The sequence below is a fragment of the Pituophis catenifer genome, unplaced genomic scaffold, assembly GCF_029215685.1.
Source record: "Pituophis catenifer annectens isolate HBS135680 unplaced genomic scaffold, rPitCat1.0.hap2 SCAF_8, whole genome shotgun sequence".
NCBI classification, from domain to species: domain Eukaryota; kingdom Metazoa; phylum Chordata; class Lepidosauria; order Squamata; family Colubridae; genus Pituophis; species Pituophis catenifer.
Genome location: NW_027256888.1, coordinates 53,056,870 through 53,071,450, shown reverse-complemented (window position 1 = coordinate 53,071,450; position 14,581 = coordinate 53,056,870). Strand labels below are relative to the sequence as shown.

The 14,581-nt window shown below is 45.3% G+C and overlaps 1 non-coding gene across 1 annotated transcript; it reads right to left on the bottom strand.

Moving 5' to 3' along the window:
* Nucleotides 1-11,578: 11,578 nt before the first annotated feature.
* Nucleotides 11,579-11,685, bottom strand: LOC139320779 (U6 spliceosomal RNA). The gene has a single exon (XR_011600724.1). It is a non-coding gene; the product is annotated as a U6 spliceosomal RNA (small nuclear RNA).
* Between the last annotated feature and the right edge of the window lie 2,896 nt (nucleotides 11,686-14,581).

Below are 14,581 nucleotides of genomic sequence, written 5' to 3'. Positions count from 1 at the left end.
TTATAGAAGCTGCATTAGCTTTGGGGTCTTTCTGAATATTTTTGCCTTAGATCCTGATGAGAGCAGTTCACCAAAGGTGACTCTGGGTGACACACAACAGTGAGATAGAGCTATATAAAAACTATAGATGTAAAACATAAAAATCCATATCAATAAATAAATGGGCAACACCCACTCAATCACATGACCATCTAGCCAGTCCGGCCCCCTACCAATCTGAGGGACCATGAATTGGCCCCCTGTTTAAAAAGTTTGAGGACCCCTGGGTTAGAGTATGCAATACATAAATTAAAAACTTAACTAAAACAATACGACTATCCAGACTAAAATAGCATTCCTGACATACACACAAAATGGACACAGGACATCCACAAATCCCTAGCCCCAGACCTGGCACAAAATCAGATCTCATTTTCACATAAAACTTGATAATGTCAGGGTTCAGACTGATGCCCTAATGTGATGACCCAGGGCATGGCACAAAGGCAACACAGCCAGAGAATAAGTATGAGTCCCTTTATTAGCTCCAGCTTTGCCCCCAAAGTCCCTTTTACTCTCTGGTCTGGAGAAAAACTCCCCCACAAACCTGTAACAGCCTTTGGCTGAAAATACTCGAGTCCAAGCATTATAAGCAGAAAACTTCCAACTATAAATTCAACAAAGCAAGATAAGGTAATTAATCTGGCAAGGCAAACAAGATAAGGAGTTCCAGAAGTGAAGTAGCACGGTGATCTGTCCCCGTCCCCACACACGCACAACACAGCCAGCCGAGGGTTAAGGAAACACTTTGGAACGCACCCAGTTCTTATCTCCCTCTTGGCAGCGATAGACACACCGTCTGCCAAGGGACTTTATTTTCACAAACAGACAGATAAGATACGAACGTTCAAGAAAGTCCAAACAGAAATAATATTCCTCCCAGCAGTTCCGGACGAGGCTTTAGTGACTGTCCAAGGTTTTGCTTTGTTCGTCACAAGGATCCTTTGACCACTACCCTCTATTAAATAGTCTCTGGGGTGTGGTCCAGTGACTCAGTTCTAATCCCTAGCACGCCTCCTAAACTGCTGCAAACGTTTATCATGCCTTCGGAGGCGTGCGTCCAGGAATGATGTTTCATTATCACTTTGATTCGAATCAGCTGTCTCCTCTCCCTCGACCGGCACTTGAGACAATGCCAGAGGGGAGGGGCCTGGAGAGGGAGGCCTGGCTGACTCCTCTTCCTCATGCTCAGAGCTTTCTTCCTCCGATGGGACAGGCTCAGAGGGCGGGGCCACAACACTATCCCCCACCGCAGGGCCCTTCCCCCGGGTCTGACGGTCAGGATGGGGTCGGGACGGGAACTGTTCGTGGAAAGCCCGCACCAGGTCAGGGGCCTGAACGGCAGACGCGTCCACCCAGGTGAAATCCTCGGGCCCATACCCCTTCCAGGCGATGAGGTATTGGAAGCGCCCCTTCAGCCAACGGGAGTCCCGGATACTGTCCACCTCGTATGTCGAGGCGTCGTCCTCGTCGGCTGCGGCTGGGGGGGGGTCAGGCGTCGGCGGGCGGCGGAGATGGCTTGCGGGGGCCTCAGGGACCAGGAGGGACCGATGAAAAACAGGGTGGAGCCGCATGGAGCGGGGTAGAGTCAACCGGTAGGCCACCGGATTGATGACCGCCTCGAGAGGGAAGGGACCGATAAAGCGTTGGGCCAGTTTCCTTACCGGCTGGTCCGTGGGGAGGTGTTTCGTGGACAACCACACCCGATCTCCTACTTCCAGCGGTGGCGTCGCCCGGCGGGCGCGATCGGCGAACCGTTTATAATCTTCTTTCGCCCGGATCAGCTGCCGCCGCACCAGTTGCTGCACCGCCTGCAGCTCCGAGAGGAAGTCCCGGGTCTCGGGAACAGGGGAGTCCATGATGGTCAACGGGAAAAGCCATGGATGGTATCCGACGTTGGCATGGAACGGGGTCATCTGGGTGGAGGTGTGTTGGGAGTTATTAAAGGCGAACTCCGCCAGGGGAAGGTATTCGGCCCAGTTGTCCTGCTGCTGGTTGACAAAACAGCGGAGGTACTGCTCCAGTATGCCGATGACCTTCTCCGTGCCCCCGTCAGTCTCCGGATGGTGCGACGACGACAGGCACACCTGCACCTCCAGCGCGGCCATCAGGCTTTTCCAGAAGCGGGCCGTGAACTGGGCCCCGCGGTCCGAAACCACCCGGTCCGGCAGGCCGTGGAGGCGGAAGATATGTTGCAGGAACAGGCGAGCCGTGGTGCGGGCCGAGGGCAGGCCGCGGCACGGGATGAAATGTGCCATTTTCGTGAGCGCATCCACCACCACGAGGACGGTCGTGTACGTAGCGGACAGGGGCAGGTCTGTCAGGAAGTCCATGGAGATGGCTCCCCACGGTCTCTCCGGTGTCGGCAGTGGCTGGAGGAGTCCGGGAGGGGGGCCGGACGCGGCTTTGGCCTGTCGGCACGTCACACAGGACGTCACGTAGGCGTGCACGTCGTGCCGTACCCGAGGCCACCAAAAAGTCCATGTCACCAGGTTCAAAGTCTTAAAGAAGCAGAAGTGCCCCGCCGCGGGGTTGTCATGACACTGGTTCATGACGAGGGCTCGGAGCGGACTCGTGGGCACGTACAGCCGACCCCGATGTCTGAGCAAGCCCTCCTCCACGGTCCATGGGGACGCAGGGCCGACGTCCGCTCTCCGCTGCTGCAACCAGTCGTCCCGTCGCTGCGCTTCCAGCACCTGAGCCTGCAGGTCCACCGGTTCCTGGACCATGGCCAAGGAGTCCGCTGGCAGCACCGTCCGGGAGGGAATGGAGTCCTTGGGGCAAAAGTATTCCGGCTTACGGGATAGCGCGTCCGCCCTCTGGTTGAGGTTGCTCGGAATGTAGGTGACGTGGAAGTTGAACCGGGCAAAAAACAACAACCACCGGATCTGCCGCTGGTTCAACTTCCGTGCCGTGGTGAGGTGCTCCAGGTTCCGATGGTCCGTCCGCACCTCCACCTGGTGTCGGGCCCCCTCGAGGTGATGTCGCCAAGCCTCGAACGCGGCCTTGATGGCCAGCAACTCCTTTTCCCAGATGGTGTAGTTGCGCTCGGAAGGGTTGAGTTTCCGGGAGTAGTATGCGCAGGGAAAAAGAGTGCCGCCATCCACCGGAGCCTGTAGCAGCACCGCCCCAATCGCCACGTTGGACGCGTCCGTCTCCACCACGAACGGACGGTGTGGATTGGGGTGCCTCAGGACTGGCTCCGTGAGGAAGGCCTGCTTGAGGACCTCGAAGGCCTGCTGCTGCGGGGGCCCCCACTGGAACGGGACCTTCTTCCGAAGGAGCTGGGTCAACAGCAAGGTCAGGGTGGCGAAGCCCGGGATGAAGGTCCGATAGTAGTTGGCGAATCCCAACAGACGCTGGACGTCCTTCACCCGACGCGGGGGTTCCCAACTGCGCAAGGCCTCCACCTTGTGCGGGTCCATCGCGATGCCCTCGGGGGTGATGATGTGCCCGAGGAACTCTATGGAAGTCTGGAAGAAGTAGCATTTCTCCAACTTCGCATAGAGCTGGTGTTCCCGCAGGCGCTGCAGGACCTGGCGGACATGCTGGAGGTGACTTTCCGGGGTCCGGGAATAGATCAAAATGTCATCCAAGTAGATCACCACGAACCGATCCAGCATGTCCCGGAACACATCGTTCATCAAGTGCTGGAAGACCGCGGGGGCGTTGGTCAACCCGAACAGCATGACGGTATACTCGAAGTGTCCGTACCGCATGCCGAACGCCGTCTTCCACTCGTCCCCCTCTCTCACGCGCACCAGGTTGTAAGCCCCTCGGAGATCGAGCTTAGTGAAGATCGAGGCCCCCCGCAACCTCTCCATCAGCTCCGGGATCAGCGGCAGGGGGTAGCGATTTCGCACTGTGATGGCATTCAAGCGCCGGTAGTCGCAACACAGGCGCAAGTCCCCCGTCTTCTTTTTAACGAAGAGGACCGGGGCCGAGAGCGGGGAGGTCGAAGGCCGGATGAACCCACGGGCCAGGTTCTTTTCCAGAAAGTCCCGTAAGGCGGCCAGCTCGGGCTCCGACATAGAGTACAGGCGTCCCGATGGCAGGGGCGCGTTGGGCATTAGGTCCACCGCACAGTCGTAGGGTCGGTGCGGGGGCAAGCGGTCCGCCTCCTTCTCGCTGAACACGTCGGCGAAGGGCGTCCGCTCCGGAGGCAAGGAGACGTTTGGGGCAGAGACGTCCTGGCCGGCGCAGGTGTGGCGAAGGTGGTCGACACACTGCAGGCTCGGGAACGAGATGGCGTTTCTCAACCACGCCACCTGAGGGTCGTGCGCCCGAAGCCAGGCCATCCCCAGGACCAAGGGAAAGTGCAGATCCGCCGTTACGTAAAACTGGATCGCCTCCTCGTGGTTTCCAATGGCGAGGCGCAAGGGCTGGGTAGCGGTTTTGATGGGCCCCGCCACGAGTTCCCGCCCATCTATAGTTTCAACTCTCAACGGAGGGTCCACTGGAACCAAGGGGACTTTGTAATGGGCCACAAAGGCCTGGTCCATAAAGTTCGTGGTGGCCCCCGAGTCCACCAGCGCGTGCGCTTGGAGCCCCTCCGACCGGTTAGCCAACAACACCCGGGTGTTCAAAATCAGGTGCCGAGGGGGCTCACAGTCCACAGCCGCCGACTCCGGCGGGGCATGGTCACGTGCCTGACCCAGAGTTTCCCCTAGGCCAGGCCTGGCCCGTTTCCCGGCTGGTCACGCCGAGACTCCGGAACAGGCTTGAGCGGTCCACTCCGCTTCCTGGGACACGAGGTGGCAAAATGTCCCGCCTCGCCGCAATAGAGGCACAACCCCCCTTGACGTCTCCGCATCCGCTCCTGGGCCGTCAGTTGAGGTCTGGCTGCTCCGAGCTCCATGGGCTCCTCAGCCGTCGCCACAAAACGCTGTGCGGTCCGGAGCGCTGTCGGTGCGAAACGCGGGGGTGCTGACGCTGTCGATGGTTCCGGAAGAGCCCGACGGGGCCGTCGCCGTTGCAGGCGGGCGTCGATTCGCAGGCATTGGGTCACCAGCGTGTCAAGGGTCGGTGGCGCCTCCACACGAACCAGCTCGCCCTGCATCTCGTCGGAAAGGCCGTCCTGGAAGGCGTCCATCAGGGCCACCTCATTCCAAACCGAATCCTGGCCTAGCAGTCGGAACTCTGCAATATAGTCCTGCAGGGGGCGCTTGCCTTGGCGGAGGTCCTTGATGCGCCTCGCTGCCGTCTGCACCCGGAGGGGATCCTCAAACATGGTGCGCAGGTGTTGTAAAAAGCCCTGAAAGTCCAGGAGCAAGGGGCTATCTTGCAACAACAGGGGCATGGCCCATCGGGCGGCAGTGCCAGAGAGGGAGCTGATAACAAATGCCACCCGAGCCCGGTCATCCGGAAAATCCTCCGGCCTCATCGCCATAAACAGTTGGCATTGTCCCAAGAAGGCCGGAAACATCTCCTGCTGCCCAGAAAACCTATCTGGCACGTTCACTGGGCATCTCGGATGGGGAGGGGGAGGAGGTGGAGCTGCAGGAGCATTTCCCAAAGCAAGTTGGGCAGTTAGCTGTGCTACTTGCTGTTGCAGAAGCTGATTGGCCTCCAGCATCTGCTGTATCTGCTGCTGCAGCTGTTGGTCCATCGTGGGTTAACGATGGAGTATGTGGTGACGAACAAGATGATCTGTCCCCGTCCCCACACACACACAACACAGCCAGCCGAGGGTTAAGGAAACACTTTGGAACGCACCCAGTTCTTATCTTCCCACTTGGCAGCGATAGACACACCGTCTGCCAAGGGACTTTATTTTCACAAACAGACAGATAAGATACGAACATTCAAGAAAGTCCAAACAGAAATAATATTCCTCCCAGCAGTTCCGGACGAGGCTTTAGTGACTGTCCAAGGTTTTGCTTTGTTCGTCACAAGGATCCTTTGACCACTACCCTCTATTATATAGTCTCTGGGGTGTGGTCCAGTGACTCAGTTCTAATCCCTAGCACGCCTCCTAAGCTGCTGCAAACGTTTATCACGCCTTCGGAGGCGTGCGTCCAGGAATGATGTTTCATTATCACTTTGATTCGAATCAGCTGTCTCCTCTCCCTCGACCGGCACTTGAGACAATGCCAGAGGGGAGGGGCCTGGAGAGGGAGGCCTGGCTGACTCCTCTTCCTCATGCTCGGAGCTTTCTTCCTCCGATGGGACAGGCTCAGAGGGCGGGGCCACAACACACGGCAGTAAATCAAATCAGTTGGGAGGATGTCAGGAATTCAGATAAAGCAGTTAACACGAGATGAACTCAGTATTTGTTCCTGACAAATGTCCCTCCCATTTGCCTCTTCTTTAAACTCCATCCCCAGGTGTCCCTTGTAAGCCATGCAACCCACGTTTCTCTCTTCTCCGTTCTTCCCTGCGTGCCCTAGGATGAGGAGGGTGTGGATCTTGGTCTTCATCCAAATCCCCTCTCCCTGTTCTACCTCTCCCCTGCTCTGCCCAGCCTGACTTCGCCCTTCCCCAGTTTCTTCCACAGCCAATGGAGCCACTCTCCCACTCTCTGTCAGCTGTTCATCTTCCCCCTCAGATTCAGACTCCGATGGGAGCAGGACATCTAATTAAATCATGAGCCTGGAGCCAAACTTCAAAAGAAATCCAGTTATTTATTAGGAACTTCATGTTGGCACATTCCAAGTGAAGCCAACTCTGACCTCACTTAATTTACGTCCCGGTTCTGACCTTGTTTCCCCCCTCCCCCAAAGGTGTGTCATTGGTCACATTCTCCCACGAAGCAATTTTGCAGGTTGTAGAGATCACTCCCCTCCAACCACTGTGGGTAACTGCGGAGATGGCCTTGACAGAGAGATGGCTGAAATGTGCTTTGGTTTTGACTGAAATGCGATTCCCTCGCTGCAGCTGCAAAGTTTGTTTTATCATCCCCCTTGCTTACTGCAACTTGAGAACAGCCCAGGGATGCTTTGTGAGTTGACAGATAATTTCCTACACCATTCTTGGGTTATATCCTAGTTTGTCAACCAAACCACCAGCAGCATCTTGTATTTCTGTATTTCATTTTTATTAGTTTATCAGAATATAAAACACAAAGGAATATCAAAATAATGGGAAACTAAAGGAAGAGGAGAAAGTATGGCGTAAGAAGGGGAAAAAGAAAAAAAAAGGCATTGACTTCCAACTGTTTTTAGCACAGTAGAAGATAATAAACCATACAGTCTCAACTTTTTACTTTTGCACAGTGATATATACTAACTTTTTCAATTACAATGAACCTATATAAATCAAAGTTTTGGGTTTGATTTATGCCCAGCCAGCTCCCTGAGTTCAACCACAGCCCTGATGTGGCCCTCAATGAAATAGAGTTTAACACCCCTTGGATAGCTTCTTATTCATTTATTGGGAAGTTGATGGCTGGCTATTAAGTGATTGGCTGTTATTTCCTTGTGCTGCCAAGTCTTTGGCTCTTAAGTACGGTACTTGATAAGCTGGTGATAAATCAGCACTCCTGTTGACTGACAAGAGGCCTGTTTCCCAGACTTCAATATTTTTTTGGTTCCTTGTTTTTACTGTTGATGGTTTATTTTGTGTTTTTCAACTTGTGAACATCCTATTATTGCAAGGAGTTAGATGATGTACAAATTTAATAGCAGACCAATAGTAAGTTTTAAAATCAGTCCATTCTATGTAAAAAATAACAGATTCTCTTGGTTTCATATAATATGTAGGGCTTTTGGAAAGTCTCAAACCTTGATTAAAGGGCAGTCAAATGTGTCCACAGGATTTCACAAAGATCAAGATGGTGGACATGACTGAAGCCCTAAGTCGCATAAAAAGGTATGGGGCTTTAATCATAAGTCACACCCATTTCTTGACCTGATCCTCAATTAGTCCTGAGAGCAATGCAAAATGGTGGCATCCTAGAGGGGATTTAGTTTACCAAGGATAGTCAGCAGGAGACTCTCCTGGTATTACAGTTAAACTACAGCTCCCATAATCCTTCATCATTAGCTACTTGTGAATGAGGCATGCTGAGAGTTGCAACATCTGGAGTGCTGTGGTTCTTATAGTAGATCACTGGATTCCCATTTATTAACAGCAGAGAACCAGTGTGTTTGAAACTTATTGGTTTATGGCTTATTCTATTCCCTGCCAGGGATTATTTTCCAGATTATTGATACCCTGTCACAACTATTACCAATGGAAATCCACTTATTAATTCTGTGTGTTGGTTAGACAGCAGGGGAATTCTGCAGTGCTTTCAGTGGCACCTCAGGTTTCCATATGGATATTTTTCTCAGCATTATTGTCCCTTTATAGGAAATTTCCTGATAGTAAAATGGTTTTTGCTGTAGCAGCCAGCGATAAAATCAATAATCAATTCCTAAAAATCAATTTAGGAACATGAATGTAACCTGCTTATTCTGTATAATACAGTAGACTTTTTTTTTATTGAAAAAGTTTTACAAATACATTTTCACCCCAATTTCCCCCCCTAACCCTCCCTAACCCCCCCTAAACCTCCCTAACCCCCCCTAACCCTCCCCTCCCCCCGGGACTTCCACAAAGTATAATCCAAATCAAAGTCACATTTTATAAAACTTGAACCCCTCCACCCCCTATATATTATTCAAATCTTATTCTTATTCTATCCCTGTATAATACATTCAGTTAAAAGCTATCTGATATTTCCTAGTTTGATATTTATTCTGCACATAATCTATCCACTTTTTCCACTCCCATATATAAGTCTCTTGAGTTCGGTCTTTTAAATATGCTGAAATCTTCGCCATCTCTGCAAAATTAGCCATCTTCAAAGTCCATTCTTCAATAGTGGGCATAGCTTCATTTTTCCAATATTGACCTATCAACAATCTCGCTGCTGTTATCATATACAATATCAATTTTGTTTCACCCACTGAAAAACCCTTAACTATACCCAGTAAAAACAATTGAGGAGAAAATTGAATTTTTTTCTTTAAAACATTTTGCATAACCCACCAGATTTTTATCCAAAAAGCCTTTGCTTTCTTGCATGTCCACCATATATGATAATATGTAGCATCTAAACAATCACATCTCCAACATTTCGGTTGAACATTAGGATACATGCATGACAATTTCTTAGGATCTAAATGCCACCTATAAAACATTTTATAAAAATTTTCCCTCAAATTCTGCGACTGTGTAAATTTAACATTCTGAACCCATATTTTTTCCCATGTTTCCAACATCACTGGTTGTGCAAAATTTTGTGCCCACTTTATCATACAGTCTTTAACCAGTTCAGTTTCTGAGTCCCTTTCTAGCAAAACATTATAAACCCTTTTAATATGCATTGGACCTTTCTCTTTTATATGTCTAACCAATTCCTCTTCATGCATCATTATACCAGTTTTTTGGTCCTCTTTCCATCTCAGTTGAAGTTGATTATACTGTAACCAAGTTAAATTAATCCCTTCTTCCAACAGCATTTCTAATGTCTTCAGTTGCCATCTGCCCGCATCTGTAAAAAGAACTTCTTTATATAACCCCCCCCCCCGAGTGACATTATATTTGTATTCCACAAAATATGACCAAGATCCAGCCATAGCGGTATTTTATAATCCCATTTGAATCGGTGCTTCTTCCAAACTCTCATCAAAGAGTTTCTAAGTATGTGGCTTTTAAATACTTTATCCACTTTGTTCTCATAAAATAAGTATGCATGCCAACCAAGTTCAAGATCATAACTTTCTATATTCAATATTCCAGTCTTTTTCCTTCCAAACCAGTCACTTGCTTGCGTCAAAGCTGCTGCTTCATAATATAATTGTAGGTTTGGAAGTTTAAGGCCTCCCCTTTCTGGGATATCTTGCATAATTTTCAGCTTAACTCTCGTTTTTTTCTCATTCCATACAAACTTATTCACTCCGCTTTGCCATTCTCTCAGTTGTTTATCACTTTTAAGCACTGGAATCATTTGAAACAAAAAAAGAAATCTTGGCAAAACATTCATCTTAACTGCTGCTATTCTTCCAAGTAAAGACAGCTGCAGTTTTTTCCAAGTCTCCATGTCTTTTTGTACCTCTCGCCACAACACCTCATAACTATTTTGAAACAGTTTTATATTTGATTCTGCAACCTGAACTCCTAGATATTTAACCTTTGGTACTATCTCAAAACCTGCCTTACTTTCAAGTTCCTGTTTTCGACCTTGTGTCATATTTTTAACTATCATCTTTGTTTTTTTCTGGTTCAGTCTAAACCCTGATACCATACCATATTGTTCTATAATGTCTTTCATCTGGATTATTGATTCCATCGGCTGTGTTAGGGTAACAACCAGATCGTCTGCAAATGCCCTTATTCTGTAATCCTCTTGCCTTATCACTATTCCCTTCAAGGTACTCGAGTCCCGTATTGTGTTCAACAAGACTTCTAGTGTTAAGATAAATAACAATGGAGATAACGGACAACCTTGTCTTGTTCCTTTTTCAATACTAAAATTTGTTGTCAAGCTTCCATTAATAATAATTTGTGCCATTTGTTCTTGATAAATTGCTGAAACCGCCTGTATAAATTGGTCCCCAAAGTCCATCTTTCTTAAAGTCTTTAATAGAAAGTTCCAATCCACTCTATCAAAGGCCTTCTCTGCATCCAAGAAAACCAGCACTGCAGGGATCTGTTTATTCTTTTCAAGATATTCCAATAAGTCTATTATTTGCCTTACATTATCCTTCATATATCTGCCTTCTATAAATCCCACTTGATCATAATGAATCACCTCTTGAATAACTGGCATCAACCTGTTGGGCAATACTTTTGCAAATATTTTGTAATCATTATTCAGAAGAGATATTGGTCTAAAATTCTCAGGTTTTTTAGGACCTACTTGCTCTTTCGGTATCAATGAGATATAAGCTGTTTTCCATTATGGGGGTATTTTACCCCCTTGTTGTATGCTACAAAATAGATCTTTAAGATGTTCAATCATTTCTGCTTGTAAAGTTTTGTAATACACTGCAGTTAAACCATCCGTCCCTGGTGCTTTAGCTGTTTTCAATTGTTTAATTGCGGCGATAATCTCCTCAGCAGTTATAGGATAATTCATTCTCTCCTTTTGTTGACTAGAAATTTTTGTAACTCTTCTTTTTTCTAAATATTCCTCTATATATCCATTCTGTATATCATCTTTAACATATAATTTGGTATAATAGTCTAAAAAAACTTCTTTGATTAATTTTTGTTGAAAAATTTCCTTCCCTCCACTATCAATACTATCAATGACCCGTGTGCTCTGCCTCTTCCTTAATGTATAAGCCAACCATCTGCCCAGTTTGTTAGCGTTACAAAATGTGTTATGTTTTGCAAATTGTAAATTTGTTGCTGTTTGTTCTGCCATAAGCATTTGAAATTGATCTTTCAGCAGTTTTATAGCTCCTCGTATTCTTTCATTTGTTGGATTTTTTATAAGTAACTGTTCTTTATTCTTTATTTCTGCTTCCATTTCAGATCTTTTCTTTTGTTGATTTAATTTATGTTTAGAGTTCATATGGATGAGTACCCCTCTCATATATGCCTTACTAAAAATATGGAACGCTTCACGAATTTGCGTGTCATCCTTGCGCAGGGGCCATGCTAATCTTCTCTGTATCGTTCCAATTTTAGTATATGTGCTGCTGAAGCGAGCACAATACAGCAGACTTTAATGTAAATATTTTTAAGTTGCATATATACCTTTTGCTATTTGCCAAAATGACAGTGTAATGATAATCGTTTTAAGTAATAATAACTCGCTACTTGTCAAAAATATTTCTTTTTATATATAATTTTGGTTAAAGGGTTTTTTTTAAAAAACATACTAACAGTTAATACAAACTAATGTAAAGTAAGAAGAAGAAGAAAAAAAGAATTGAAAGAGAAAGTTAAAGATGAAAGAAAAAAGAAAAATAGAAAGAAAAAAGATACAGAGAAGTGCCTTCTGTTTTTCTTTATAGCAGTTATAAGTATAAATGTAAATTAATCTCTTCTTCTATGGATGCAGGAAGTTTCACTTGTTCTGTTGGAAGGAATATCCATCTGGTTCAGTTCCAAGTGGGGAGAAAGACACTGGAAACATGGAGGCTGATTGGAAAGATGGTTTAATGGTGAAGCAGAAGCACCAAGCATATGTGTTTCTAGGTAACTGATCATATGGAGGTGAGGGTTATTTATACCCTCTCTGGGCTTTGAACTTGAGTTTTCTCTTCCTGTGGCAAGAACATGTATTCTATTGGTTGCTGTCAGACTCCCAGGGAGCTATGCAGAGGTCATAGCTGAGTTTGTCTGAGCTTCCAGGTTTGGTTGAAGCTGGGAGAATGATGATGTAATGAAGAGGCTTGTGTTCTGAAATGGTCTTATTGTGGCTTCATGGCTTTGTCCTGGTTTGGATCTTGAGTGAGGACTAATCCCATCACCCTGAGGCTGAAGGTCTTTTGTCTTGTAGATAGGCTGGCCCAGTCTTTCTTAATGGGCACCAAATACTGGAGCTGGGGCTGACTTTCTGTCTTCCTTAAGACTTCAATTTCTCTTTTAGGGGAAATATAATCTGCCTTTTTAATATTTCCTAAAATATTTCATTCTTCTGGGAGAGGGTGGCTTCCCACAGTTCTATAATCTGTTTTTTTTCCTAATAATTAAATTCATATTTTTTAAATTCATATATCTTAAGTTCAGGTTTCATGCAGGGGTCTATCAGGGGTTTTCACTTAGCAATAAACATACATATCTTTTCTCTGATCAAAGAAATCAAATGAGACATAATGCCAAATCTTTGTATCTTTATGCATGCAATAATTTCACTGCATTATCATTTATAAAAATGAAGTTCCATAACTTTTTTCCAACTGTTTGTTCAGCAATCTTAAAAGAAAAACTTTTGGTTTCAATTATATATTAATTTTTTAAATCCTCCGAATCAGGGTATGAATTTGACTCCCGAGCTTTCTAGCTTTTTACATGTCTACCAAGTATCTTCACAAATATTTCATTTGCTGAGTTCTGCAGAGCAAGATGTTTTTAAAGGCAGGTAGCGTGAGATCATTTTTGTTTCTGACAATGTAAAATCTAGAGCTATGTATTCTCTATTTAACACCCAAAGAGCACATTAAAGGTCAATATTTTAGAAAGAATATTGCTCAGCAATAAAGTGCATGCTTGCAGATGGAAAATGCCATCTTCTTTCCCTGGAATTTCCAGTTTGAAGAATTAAGTGGCAGATAAGTGTGTTTTTACACATTTACAGACTACTTTTCAATCATTTTTACAGAAGCACAATATTCTAATGCAGCTTTTAGATGAGGAACTTGCTTTTTCAAATCAGCCTGAGATAAGCATATCTCTTAAGTACAACCAAACCAATTCCACATTGCTGCTAATCATTCTTTGCTCAAATCTTTTACCGATATGCAATTGTAACAACATGTTATATATTAAAATGTTAAACTAAATGTTCCTGAACCAGCATGGAATGCACGATTAAAAATACAGACCTAAGCATTTACTAGAAGAACCTTGTCTCTCACTCAGAATGATAACCGTTTGCTTCTGGTTTATACTGTGAGGACAAACTGTAAAATAAACAGTAGAAATGACTTTAAAGACAGGATTTGATCTCTATTTTCTGTGACATCATTTAAATAACATGCCAGGGGAAATTACACACTGGACACCAAATCCTTTTTTTTTATTCAGCACATAAATAAGCCAACTGGGATATATTCAGATCCTAAACTGCAACTCTGTAAAACCAAATGAAGTAGACCAGAAGTATGTTTCTATGTGAACTAGATCTGGGGACTATTTTGGCTTCACTACAGTTCTGTTAGTTCTAAAGAAGAAAAAGGAAAGAGGAAAAGAGGAGAGATCAGCAAACCACTGAGCAAAATTAGGATTATTAACAACAATGTGTTAAAATATACTGTTCTTACGCCATTTTGTTGGTTCAATAACTGTAAATATGTTAAAGCAGCTTGCAGAAGTAAATTGTGGAGATCATTTTTTTCTTTACTAAGTTCTTGTTTTTCTTTATTTTCTATTTTCTTTTTCTTTTCCACACTTTCTATTTTTTTGTTTTTCTTGTAGGTTGTATTGGTTTCTCATCATTATAGTTGTAATTTTTAACAAAATTATTATTAAAAAAGATACAATGTTTATGAACTGGTTATTTCTTTCTCAATAATGTCGTAACTTTGAACAATCACCAAATGAGCAGTTGTGTTCTAATTTTCTACTTGTGTTCTAATTTTCTTATGAATGTTACCTTTCCTAATTTATTGATATTACATCTAGTGCCAATTTTTTTGAAAGGTCCTATTTCTGAATAACTTGAAGCAAAGAAGTTAATGTCATCACATACATCTATAATATTACACTAATCATATTCATCTATAATATTACACCAATCACATTAATCTATAATATATATTTGCTGGATTATGATTTGTACCTGTGTTTTATAAAAATTGTTTTTTAAATATTTTTTTATTTTTTAATATAATACACACCATACATATTGTGTGGACAGCATATTGACTGGGTCAAATCTTTT